Raw genomic sequence first — 13,379 nt, 5'->3', positions numbered from 1 at the left:
TACAAAACATGGGTTAGAAGAGGCATCCATTGTTCCAAAATCCACTGGAAAGCCTAACTTCAGCCTGGATTCATGGCAGAATTATATACTGATCATGACCTACCCAAATCCATATAGTGAATTCCCCACTCCCAGAGTATCAGAATGTGAATTTTTTGGCAACCATGTCTACAAAGATCTAAATAATCCTAAAATAAGGTTCTTATATTAGGCTCTATGTAGCTGATATCTTGTCAAGAACATTAAACTGGGTATAAAGAAAGGCACCAGCAATATGTTCACCCAAAAGCAAGACTTCATAAAGACATGGTAAGTAACTGTTACCTTCAAGACAAAAAGAGAAGCCTCAGCAGACACCACACCAACCAAAAATAGATGGCTTCTAGTCTCTAGAAATACAAGAAATGAACCATCGTTATTTGAAGCATACACTTTGTAGTATTTTCTCCTGACATCTATAGAAATGAATATACTCACTGTGCTATGTTAACCATATTTTTTTTAGAAAATGCTATCATAACTTGTACATGTTGTTCCATGTACTTAGAATATTTTTTAGATACTTAATTGTTCCTGTTTGGCAAATCTATTTTTCTCTGAAACCTATGTTATGAAACAGTATTTGAAAGGCTGGAGAGACAGTTCAGCGATTAAGATCAAGTGTTAGCCTTGCAGAGGTCTCTGTTTTAATTCTCAGCACTGAATTAGTTCACAAGCATCGCTAACTTCAGTTACAGGTGACCTAACAGCCGATTTTGACCTCCATGGTTATAGGACATGCATGTGGTAAACATATTTACACATAGGTAAAACACTCATTTACATAAATCAAATAAACTTAAGCATACTTGAAGTTGTTCTTTGATAAATTGCGCTGTAATTTACTTGGTGTGCATGGTTATAAATTATGTGCTCAATGAACAATATATAAACTTACTAGGAAAACATCAAGAATCAGAATCATGTTGCCAATTTACACTTTTCTTATTTTAGATGAAATGTACTATTTGCAGTTACTTTGCACTCAGCTATGATTCCAGTCCTGTAATGAAGCCACATCTTATAATAGCTGGGTATGAAGCTCACTATACAATAACTTTATACATAGAAATATTCATGTCAAACCTATTCACAGTGTGATTTCTATAAAATAAAGCTTTTATAGAATAGCTATGAACACATATAAGATTTTTGTACAATATAAAATAGTGGTCATCCTTTAAGCTTTTAGATTCTAAAATTGAAGGCAGTGATGAAGAATGGTCGCATATATTTACTAGTTGTCACAGAAAGTAATTAATGTTACCATGAAACAATGGTGAAATAAATTGCTTAAATTTTGTTTCAATTTTTCTTGTTATTTTAGAAAGAAGTGGAGTTTTCTGTGAAGTTAAAAAAAGAGAATGCTAGTTTTCCAACTGAGAAATGACACCAATATTACTGGACAGCCAACATCTGGTCTCATTTAAGTCTGTTCTGGGCAGGAAAAAAAAATAAAGATTATTCCAGAGGGAGCAACCCTATGCTTGTGGAGAAATGAAGAGGATGACATGGTAGGTTTTTCTAGTGATTAAAAACCTTCCATTTTCACATAGCCTTACCACAAATAGAACATTTATCTTTGTTCAGCTTTTGCATTTGATTGTCTAGTATATAAAAAATCTCAAGAAAAATGTTAGAATCCTTTTTCCAATGAACAATGACAAGTAGAGGCATTAAAACCTTACCAACTCTTTAGCAAGCTATCTTCAAAGGCCACCCTAAGTAAACTCATACTAAATTCATGTGAGGAGATTGAGTGATTGCCTCACTTTTTAGGAAAGTCTGGAAAAAAATGTGTTTTTTCAAGGTCAATATGTATCATTACCAGGAAATTTGATGAAATTAAATTCAGTGTTGTTGCAAGGGGCAGATGCTGTAGATAATAAAGTTTATATAACTCAAAGGTGAACTGAAGGTTGCTCATTCGCCTCTTTAGCACTGTAAAACATCAGTACCAGAAGATGGTGTGTTTGTAATGGAACCACACAGCTGTTGTGCAGAGTTGTCAGTTTTACACAGGCCTAGTGAAAGAAGTCACCTCATTGAGGTACACAAGTCTAAATCAAGCAGAATAGAGCTGCAGGGTGAAACCCAGGACGTTCCATATAATTTCACAACAGTCAGCCTACCTAAGGCCCCTTTTGTACAATTATGATCCTGTTCCTGGTTCTATATGACTCTATCAAAAAGCTATATGTTATAAACTTTGTAACACAGTTACAATATTGTTATTAAGTTTACATGAATGGACTGAGGCTGAAAGGCAGCTGGCTGCATGGTATAAGTCTATGTTGGGGGATGATAGACCAAGGGAGTCAAAATATCAAATATGTGTGACCAGAACTAATTTTTTAATTTGAAATAATTATTGTCTATGATCAAGCAGTAATTTAGGATCTTTACTTCTGAATAATCTGTATCATTCCAGACATGAGAAAGCTAGAATGTAGCAGGGGATTCCAGGCAAGGAGATTATACATTTTAAGAGGGTAGAAGTTTTAGACACATATTTAGAAGCACAAACAAATACATACACATATCTTCATACAAATAGTCTTTCAGATTTATGTTTGTTATCAAATACTAAATATTTGATGAGTAATAATGGACACACACTCATGACTTGTTTTCTTCCCATTGGAGTGTATAATTTTTGTCTAATAAATGGTGCATGTTTGTCTTTAAGGGCTCTGAACAGAAATATCGATTTTTACTTCTGTAAGGAGAGAGGGGTATGTCGACAAATAGGATTTTAGCCTTCAGCAATGTTGCATTGCTCCTTCTCAATTCCAGAACAAGTGGGTTGCTGTAATCCCAGATTCCCAGTCCCATCCACTACCTTTCTCTACTGAAGTAAACCAACTTTTACCCTCAACAGCAATTCACTGTCCAAAGCCAAGGCTAACAGTGTCAGCCTTTTAGCAGCAATAGAGGTAACTAGTCTTACTAGATTGTCTGGGTAGAAGAATGAGTGCCAGTCTCTGACTGTGTGGTAACTTTGTCTTAACTGTATTTGTATCACCCATTCCAGATGAGAGTAAAATATATTCAATATTCATTGGTTCTACTAAACTGTCAGAAAGCATCACTTTGAGTCATAAAGGAAAATGTACTTATAAGTGAAAGTACATTCATGACAGTACATTCATAATGCTTGATCATGAAGTCAATAGTTTAGATGGTAACTAAAATGCATACCAGTTTTACCTGGAAGTGGATAACCTATATTCAGATGAGTTCACAATTTCCTTGATAGTGACTTGGATAAGTAACTGAGTTCTACTGTTTCCTCATGAAAGGTGTATGATCCTATTACCCTAGGAGAGAACTGTAGTACAGAACATATCAGTGAATGCAGATATGATCCAATGGCTGACTGCAATAAGCACTAAAAGAATTTATAAAATTATAAAATTACTTCTGATGTACACAGACACTTAATGGAGACTGATTTTTCCCTACAGATTTTTATCCCATGAAGAACTATAAGATACACAGTAAGAAAATAGCAGCAGAAGACATCTTGGTTGTTCTCTACTTCATAACCAGGTATGATGGAACCCCTTTCTTAACTACTTAATTAAATTACTTAATTACTGATCCAAACTTTTGTCTTTCCATCTGTCTTTCCATCAAGTGACTGTTAAGTATTTGGGTTGAAGCATGTGGTGTAAATCATATATTTTTGATAAATTCTCTCTTCTATTATGTTTTTTTTGTCCCTACTAAATTATTGACCCTTGCTCTGCTCTATTTCATATGACCTCTGTGGTCTTTTTCTGCACTGCATCCTTATGTAATAAGTCTCAAGTTGCTTCATTTCCCCTGAAGGTCCATGATTACAAATATATGGAGTACTCTCAAGGGAATTTTTCAAAATTGTAATGAATAAGAGGGAGTTTGGATTTTTAATCTTTCCCCATTGGCTGACAGTGGATTAAAGCAGTCCTAAAAGTTTATGGTCTGCTTTCCTGCGTAGTAGATTATCCTAGTCCTCCCACGTCATTTCTGGTGGGAGGAATCATCATTTGGGGAAAATACAAGCTCCTAAGTTCATTTTCACCTTTTTAAGGAAAGAAATCTGTGCTTCCACATTTCTTTTACTCTTATATGTCAAGCAACTTGTTTTCTATTGATTATTCTAAACAAAGCCCCAGTATATTGTTTGGACAGGGTAGAAATACCTCATTACATTGATAGTTGCCCTTATATTAGGCTACTCTCTATAATATTACATTGGAGAAAAGCTTATGTTTTTCAGCTATTGCTTATGATATTTTTAGTCAAAGTTCTCTCTCCCACTAGCTTCAGAATATAGACAAGCAACAGTTAAAATATACTTTTAATCATTCTAAAGCAAACCCCAGACTGTTTTTGTTATTTTTTAAAATTTTGATTTTTTCACAAGAAATACCACCTGTATTTGAAATATAAATGAAGAAAATATCTAATAAAAAATAAATAGTAAAAGAAATTAATAAAAGAAAAGAAAAAAAATACCACCTGCACTGGATTAAGATAACCCATGAAGTCATGGCTAGAATGATGTTTCAGCAGTTAAGTTGGCTTGCTTCTCTGCAGGAGACCAGATTGGCTATCTGTAATTCTAGATTCAGGAATCCAGCTCCCTCTTCTGGTCTCCTCAGGCACCTGTATACATCACACACACACACACACACACACACACACACACACACACACACACACACACACACACACACACGCCCAAAGAGTAAAATTAATGATTATAAAGTGAGATGAGTATACCTAAAATTGAATCAAAATAACTACAATTTAATGGATTCTATACATTTGTCCTTAAGTAATTAAGCACTAATTAAATGGGAGGAGAGGTTATAGAAGATGGAATAGATAATGTTCAACAGAAACAAAGAGGACTACATCAGTCATCGATGACCCTCTGAACTCTGTATATACCCCAAAGCAATTTTCTTGCTGTGATGGCTATTTCTGATGGTCAACTACATTCCAGAAATGGACAGGACAGGTCTGTGACCCAGATCTTGAGGCTGGAAGACATAAGATTTTGACACAGGTCCCCCAATATAGGAGCTGGAGAAAGTATCCAAGAGCTAAGGGGGTCTGCAACCCTATAGGTGGAACAACAATATGAACTAATCAGTGGCCCCAGAGCTCATGTCTCTAGCTGCATATGTAGCAGAGGATGGGAGGATCGTTGGAAAGAGAGGCCCCTTGGTCTAGCAAACTTTGTATGCCCCAGTGCGGGGGATCGCCAGGACCAAGAAGTAGGAGTGAGTGGGTAGGGGAGAAGGGCACGGGGAGGGTATAGGGGACTTCTGGGATAGCATTTGAAATGTAAATGAAGAAAATATCTAATAAAAAAAACATGGTACACATAAAACATAAATATACATACAGCTTAAAAAAAATTGACCCAGCACTTGAGGCTTGAAGATACACAAAACTTGAGTCCAGATCTTGAGGCACACCTTTTATCTAGGCTGTGCCTTCTGCTGGAGGCCTACTTAAGGATAATGGAAGAAGGAACAGAAAAAAACAAAAACAAAAAACAAAAGCTGGGCAGTGGTGGTACATGCCTTTAATCCCAGCACTTGGGAGGCAGAAGCAGGCAGATTTCTGAGTTCAAGGACAGCCTGCTCTACAGAGTGAGTTCCAGGACTGCCAAAGCTATACAAAGAAACCCCGTCTCAAAATATCAAAACAAACAACAAAACCAACCAAACAAAACCACAACAACAAAAACAAAGAAGGCTCAGTTTGTCCCTCTTTGCTTGCTTGCACTTAAATTCACAGCTTATCTATCAGAGCCTCCTTCTTTAAGATTCCACCTTATACAAAACAAACAGCTAAAATACCCTGTCTCATGGGACTGAGCAACGACTAGATTCTTGGACTTCCTATTTACAGCCAGCCATTGCTGGGTTAGTTGGACTGCAGCCTATAAGTCATTTCAATAAATTCCATGTGAGTGTGTGTGTGTGTGTGTGTGTGTGTGTGTGTGTGTGTGTTTCATTATATAAGTTCTAGAGAACCCTGACTAGCAAATTATATAGTTCTTTTTGCAGACTATTTCAAAAGCTATCATATAGGATGAGAGAGTGAGAGAGAGAGAGAGAGAGAGAGAGAGAGAGAACCTACTTACCTTTTCAGTAATATTGATATGAGACTGAAATATTTCAAAAGTGGGCTGTTTAAGTCAGTGCCTGATTCCTATTCCAAATGCTGAATAGTGTTCTCCCAGTGGTTATAAAACATCACTTTTCAATGATAACACCGAAATAGAGATTAACATGATTCTTTTGGCGTCATTCCTTGATATCTATCTGCTGCACCATACTGGGAAACTACATCACTGTCAATGGAGAGCAACAAGTCTTAATTATTATAATTAGCTCCCAGATGCCAGCATCAAACAGACTTCTCTAATTCATCTGACAAAGTAAAGGATAAAATCATTCACATTTTAAATCTCTTCATATGCAATGTGTTACAATTGAATATAGCCAACTAACTGCTAGTGCCTAATATGAAATCCACACTTGTCAAAGGGTTTGTGACATTGTCTGAGACACAACTACTTTCATATACATTTGGTAAACAAAATATAAATAAATAACAAAAAAACTGCAAATGAAGTTCAAGTGAGCAGGAATATTCATTCTGGTTTATGTCAGAAATAACGGGAATAAGAAAATTAAGTAAATTAGATGCATAAACAAGTTAATAAATTAAAATTACTTTTATATAAATAAAAATAGAAATGGGCATATAAAAATCACAGAGAAATGAAACTATATACTCAGAGGCCTGAAGAAGTTAGGCATTATCATGAGTAAATCCTGTTCTCCTGAGTGGCTTCTGTTATGTTTGAAAGAGTTAAGGAGAAATTAAATGTTGGGTGAAATGAAATGACTTTTATTTTATTTTTTATACTGTATTCAAGGACAGTATAACAACTGGTGATCTGAGGTTTTTAATAAGTGAGTAGAATCTAAAAATAAATTGGATTGATGCAAGATGCACAACTACGTATTTTCAAAAGGCTGATTACTTAAAAGCTTGGGGATGTTTATAATGCCTGCATGAGTTTGGGTTCTGTTGTCCTCCAGCCTGACATCGTAGGCTTATTATAAATTGGTATAATTTTCTGGGTGGTTACTGCTCTCTTATCTCTCAGAGCATCTATATCAAGTTAACATGGCTTATATAAAAAAACCCAGGAACCTAAGAAAGTCCATATTTATGACAATACGTGAAAAAGGATGCCAAAGGTAAAGGGAAGTTAGAAATCTCAATCACCACAAATATACATTTTATTTTTAAGTGTGTGTGTGTGTGTGTGTGTGTGTGTGTTTGTGTGTGTGTGTGTGTGTGTGTGTTTGTGTGTGTGTGTGTGTGTGTTTGTGTGTGTGTGTGTGTGTGTGTGTGTGTGTGTGTGTGTGTGTGTGTGTGTGTGTGTGTGTGTGTGTGTTTGGAAATCTTAGTGGTGGTGGAGGCTATCAGCTCTCCTGGGTGAGATACAGAGAGTTTCTTTATATGAAACTGGCACTGGAAACAGAACTGGGGTCTTTGCAATATCGGAACACGCTCTTAAATAATTGGTCATCTCCCCAGCCCTGGAAATCTCAGTCTTTATGTATTTGTTCCCTAGTTATAATTTATGCACATTGTGTCACTAGTACACTTCACATTTTTCAGATAGTCAGCTTAATTATCCTATGTCTAGAGTCAACTGCTACATGACCTCTATGTACATTTTCATTTAGAATTATATTTTTGTTTTGATATTGTTACTTAATTTTCTGACAGCTAAATTATAATGCAAATATACTATAATCACACCAATACCAGCTGAAATCTGATGTTACTGATCATGATTGTGTCAAATAACCTAGGCAATAAGACTATGAGCAATTATCAATAAATGACCCATGTGTGTATAGAAGAGATCACCCATGAGAGGAACATTGGTTGACTTGTATTTCTTTTACTATGATTTTATTATTCTTATCCACTCTTCTAATAAATTTCAACCTTCTGAAAGCCACTGAAAATTTCTTTTATATTTCTAGTTACATGTCTGCCAACATCACATAAAAAGCCCAGATTGATTGATTGAGAAAGTGGTGCCCCATTAGGAGAAGTTGCTGCCTTAGAGAGTTGCAGAGTCTTGCTCGCTGTGTTCTGCAAGCATTTTAATAGCTTGTCCTCTCTATTGTCAGTGCAGCACTGTGACACATCTAGTAAATTTCCTACATCAGAATGGGCACTGCTCATATGCTTCATGCATCAGATTTTATGATATCATATTTTCTCCACAGAAGACTAAACTCAGTGGAGAGCACTTAGAGAGAGGAGAGAATGCTTTTCATGGTTGAACTATTCTTCTTCACTAAATGGGAGTATTTAGTGAATTTTCAGGTCTTTTAATGCTTTAAAACATTTCTGAGTTTGTAGTATAATTACATTATTTCTCCTTTCTCTTTCTTCCATACAAACTTTTTCACACACTCTTCTTCAAATTCACAGCAAACATTTTGTGCCAAGTGTGATGGCTTGGTGAAATGTCGCGTGTATATACTTTTTTCAGGGCAGATTATGTGAGAGTGAAAAGGCAACTGGAATGCTCTTCCCTAATACAGACTTACTTTTACCACAATTTCCTCTATATTCAAAATGGCTGGTAAAGATGTGTTTGATAGAAAATGTATTAAGAAACATTGCGATGTCCCTTATCATTAGTATTACAAACTGCCTAATAAATACTACTTTTGCTCATTTCTATTTTCTCGTTGTAAAGAGACATGCGTACTTTTAACGTACCTATATTGTTGTTGACGTTTGTGTATGTGTGTATGTGTGTATGTGTGTGTATCCACACATATATGTTTAGGAATACAAGCATAAAGCCATAGGTAAACCTCTGTGAATGAGTTCTCTCCTTCCATCATGTGCACGGGGATTTAATTCAGATCATCATTTGTGCACTAAGGGCTAAATGATTAGTCTCGTGGACTAATGAGACCTTTTAACAAATGGAGACCAGAAAGCGTCTCAGGTCTCAAGAACTCTGGGTGTTTGTATTCTATTACAGTTACAGTCTTAAATCATTCAAACATTTTATTTTGCACTTTGGTATATGATTGATTCAGGTTCAGGATAGCCTTCCAGAAAGAGTGGCATTGTCTTTAAACCTTTAATTAGTTATATATAAAAGAAGCAAAATATTTTACACTTATCATGTAAGCATAAAAAAGAAAGAAATATTAATTTTAGTCTTAAAATATGTTGATTTTACAACAAAACCTACAGATTATCACTTAGTTCAGAAAGCATTATAGTAAGAAGTTATGTTGATCAAGGCTATAATAAACTGAATTCATAATTTGGCTGTTCTCACTTGGATTCTCACCTTTTCTACCTGTAGTCTCACTCCTTACTGAATAATGCTTAAAATATAAAGTGCAATGCTAGTATTTTCTTTCTTTCCAAAGAAGCACTTTAAATGCAAATATAGGCATATTAAAGTATACAAGTAAATGAATTTTGACAAAATATATGCTTATATAATCCCTTACAAAATCCCAGAAAGTGTGCCTATGTCCCTGGAGAGTAAGTAATTTTCTTCTCCCTGTCATTACCATTTTGCCTGTGTTAGAATATATATATATATGCATGTATGTATGTGTGTCTGTCTGTCTGTCTATATACTTTCTTCATTAAAAAAATAAAATATTTTTATTATAAAAAAAAGAAAATATATTTTTCAGATTTTTAGTTGGGGTTCATGCATGTATCAACTGATCATATCTTCTCCCTAGAATACAATATTTTATTATCTCAGTGAGCAGTCTTTTTTTCTGTTGTTCTATTAGTAGGCATTTGAGTTGTACAAATGCTGTATATTTTTAAAACTGTGCAAATATATTCTTGCTTCTAATATATCTTGGGTAATATCAAGAAGAAGGAGAATAAGAAGAAGGAGAAGGAGAAAGAAGAAAGAAGAAGGAGAAGGAGGAGGAGAAGGAGAAGCATAGAATACTCTCAATCAATAGATTTCTATATGATATAGTACTTCCCTGGTTTTGTTGAGTACCACTTGCCCAGTAGAGTCCCCCTTAATCCTCATCGTCATTGCCTTACTAAATGTTTTGCTATTCCCTGATTTATCTTTGAGTGAAGTCATGTCAAAAGACTCATTTGAAATTCCATGTACATTGTATTACTAATAACAGTACACAACAATTTGAATGAACAGTACTAATAGATAATAACATGATTCATATTACAATGAAAATCTATTCTGCTATCAAAGAGTATGAAATCCTACTATTTATCACAATATGAATGAAACTTAATTTTATTATACTTTCATTATTTATATCTGAGTTATTTTTAGCAGAACTGGGACGTGTGCCTAGAGCTTTGTACATGCTAACTAAGTAATCTACTTTTGAGCTCTATTTTGAACCCTACAGGCCGTTATGGTAACTGAAATAAGCAAGACACAGCAATAAATGTTGTCACATGAGTTCACTTATATATGAACTGTGAAAAGTTTGTGTCACAGAAATTGCCAACAGAATGCTATGAGGGGCTGGGAAGATAGGGAGAGTAGGCTGGTAGGTATGAAAAGTTGGTCAATGGATATAAATTTCTAGTTAAATAGTAGCAAAAGGCTCTAAGGAGCTATTACACAGTGGATGGGGATGTAGCACAGTCATCGCCTGGCATGAAGGATAAGGACCTAAGTTCAGATCCCTAGCATCCATAAATAGTTGGGCATAATAAGGCTTACTTATAATCCAGGTTCTGGCAAGAGCAAGACAGGAAGGATCCCCAGGGCTTTGATTATTGCCCAATAAGTCTTGCTGCATCCATAAGGTTTAGGTCCAGTTAGAGATAACATCTCAAAAATAAGAAAGAGGATTAACTAATTCTTCTATTCATTGTCAGCCTCTGGCTACCTTGCAGGCTCATGTGCAAATTTTCACAATTTGTACGCATCCTAAGTATTTATACCACATACATAGACAAGCGTGCATGTATGTAAACACACACATATATACACACACTCACACACAGAGAGATCAAGGGGGAGGAGAGGGAGAATTGACAGCACTTCTTCTTTTTATTAGATATTTTCTTCATTTACATTTCAAATGCTATCCCGAAAGTTCCCTACACCCTCCCCCCTGCCCTGCTCCCCAACCCACCCATTCCCTTGTCCTGGCCCGTCCTGGCCCTGGCTTTTCCCTGTACTGGGGCAAGACCAAGTTTGCAAGTTTGCAAGTCTTGCAAGTTTGCAAGACCAAGGGGCCTCTCTTCCCAATGATGGCTGACTAGGCACTTCTGATAGTTACATTCAGTTCATGCTACAATCTTGAAAATGGTCTTGTGATGGCTGAGAGATCATGCATATGAAAACCATGCTCTGCCCCCATTTCTAAATAAACTTAAGTATTCTTAGAAAAAAAACATATGTTTTGACTCATGGTGAGAAAATTCAAAGGAATGGCAAAAGCAGCAGTTTCCAAAATAATTTGGACACAGGTCACCAATTATACCCATTCCAAAAATATTTGTGTACTTAGATTCCGCTAAGTGGTAGTTTAGTGACATGTTTTTGGAAATGTGTTTTAACCACTAGTAATCTAATCAAGAGTCTGCTCCATTTCCCCAAACTATAGTGAGCATATGAAACAAAAATATGTCCTGCCAGTCTGTATCCTTGAAATAATCTACCACATTTCTAAACCACATGATTTTGGACACCATAATACAAGTTATATCAGTTAAACTTTGCTTTCTCATGTATAACAACACACCTCACTTTCTAATTCCTTACAAGTTATACAAGCTAATCCTAGCTAAATGGCCCAAGGCAGCATTACATTGAAAAAAACACTTTTTAAAATGCACAAACACAGAACACAATATTTTACCAACCTGTACATCAAATTTTTATGAGCGTGCCTCGTTTTACAGATTTTCACATTTTCCTCTAATTGCTTTTAATTCAGTTTTCATAACTACTAACAGTGCACCTCAAGCATCCTTGCCCTGATTCTTTGCAGAAAATCTCCTGTTCTTACACAATATACTTCCATTTGGAATACGTCCTTTGGGATCTTTTAATAAGAATCCAAGTAAAACAACTTCTAAAGTCCCCTAATCTTTGAGCAGAGATTTTTTTCTTTCAAATTTACCATTTTAATTGCTACAACTTTTCTTTCTACAAACCCTGAAATATTTTGTGAGTATTTGTGTCAGAGAACCATGAAATGAAGTGCTATTAACGTCTGTCCTGTATGTACTTTATTGTGTTGTAATCTTTCTAAAGAGTAGATAATTACATGATTATCTGTCATTAATTCACTGGATGCAAATGCAAAGAACAGAATTTTTGAAAATACTTTTCAGAAGTATCAAAGGATGGAACATAGTTTGGGGACGTTTAGAATTCCAGTTTCAGCTGGGTTTTGTGCCCTTGATTCATAATGCTGTTTCTCATTAACTGGATTTGAGTCAAAGAAAACAGTTTTCTCCCACTTACAATGACAATTTCAGTGAATTAAAAAGATCAGTGGTCTGGAAAAAAATACAAAAAGTCACTATGTAAGGATGCTTAACAATGAATAGAGTGCTTATAATATAAATGTGTATTCTATCTATTGAAATATGTGCATTTTCTGTTTTACCTGTGATTTTTTTTTCCTCCTTTGTTTTCTCTTCTTGGAATTAGAAGAAATATGTAACAATGGAGTCAGGTCATTAAATCAAAGTTTAAGAAGTTCTAAAATATTAGAAGAATTTCAGTACAGTTCTGATTTTCAAAAAAAAAAAATCCCAATGTTCAATAAGTGAAAGTCATGTCACATGGACCCACCAGACACATGACTTGTTACTGAGAGAACAAGGATGAAGACTCTTCTGCGTCATTTCTTGATGTTTAACTGCCTCAAAAGACAACAAAGTTCTTGCCACATCTTTATGTCCATGAAATACTAGCTCTTGAAAATCTGTCATTCATTTTTTCTCCCTTCAAACAAATTTTTCTTCTTTTACAAACTTATAATTCTTAACCTTCAAAATAGCTAATACTTTCTGAACATCTGCTATCTAGCTGTCTATATTTTTAAAAATGAAGTTTGCCATTCCAATTCATCTTTCAATTATGTTTTAAAAATAGTCTATCATCTCCTTACACATTTATAATCCTCTTATTTTTTAATTCCTCAGTATTAAAAATAAGATATACAACAAAACAAATAAAATGCATTTTGTTGGACTGGAGAGATGGCTTTGTGGTTAAGAGCTCTGACTGACCTTCC

Source organism: Mus musculus, chromosome 8 (assembly GCF_000001635.26).
Source record: "Mus musculus strain C57BL/6J chromosome 8, GRCm38.p6 C57BL/6J".
Taxonomy (NCBI): domain Eukaryota; kingdom Metazoa; phylum Chordata; class Mammalia; order Rodentia; family Muridae; genus Mus; species Mus musculus.
The sequence above is the reverse complement of the archived record's forward strand: the minus strand, read 5'-3'. Positions refer to the sequence as shown.